Source organism: Penaeus monodon, chromosome 29 (genome assembly GCF_015228065.2).
Source record: "Penaeus monodon isolate SGIC_2016 chromosome 29, NSTDA_Pmon_1, whole genome shotgun sequence".
Taxonomy (NCBI): Eukaryota; Metazoa; Arthropoda; class Malacostraca; order Decapoda; family Penaeidae; genus Penaeus; species Penaeus monodon.
In genome coordinates this window covers 28,792,866-28,793,488 of record NC_051414.1, presented here as the reverse complement: position 1 = coordinate 28,793,488, position 623 = coordinate 28,792,866, and the positions used below count along the sequence as shown (strand labels likewise).

Below are 623 nucleotides of genomic sequence, written 5' to 3'. Positions count from 1 at the left end.
AAGCATGAGGATGCCTGAAAACCAATTTATCTTACACAGGAATGCAAGATGTATTGAGAGTACGTATATAACAGTTATCATTTGTATTCATCTTCAGTAAAACAAAGAAAATAAGATGCAAGTTCTGTAATATTTCAATTTGATAAAATATTCTTTGTTCATCTCAACATTTTATGAACATCTGCGTTTTTTATGTGGACCCCTCAAAACACCACGTTATACAAAGGACACTGACTGAGATGACAGCATTTCCTGGGTAGACCAGGCTGGAGGGCATACAGACCCAAAGCCTGGGATTTAGTCGCCTCTTGTATCACATCACATCAATGTTGTGGTTGAGGAAAGTGTCAGCTGTGTGGTGGCTGCCTTCGACCCTTCCAAAGATGGGCTTCAGATTCACTCTAAGACAGTAGGAAATGCAGAGGGTAAAGGTGCAGTTTAAAGTGTGGAAAAGTCCTTGTGGAAGTCGGTAAGGTCAGAGGTGGTGGACCTAATATTATGCTTAAATTGTGGCACCAGTCTGGTTTGTTTCAATTTCATGATTTTGTTTGATGCAAATTTCCTTTAAATTATCGTTAATAGCCTTCATCAGTGTAAAACGAATTCCATTTTGAAGCCTTAGA

General features: G+C 38.8%; 1 protein-coding gene across 1 annotated transcript in view; it reads right to left on the bottom strand.

Moving 5' to 3' along the window:
- Positions 1–623, bottom strand: part of LOC119592115 — a 15,745-nt gene that overhangs the window by 14,012 nt on the left and 1,110 nt on the right. The window lies entirely within an intron of this gene.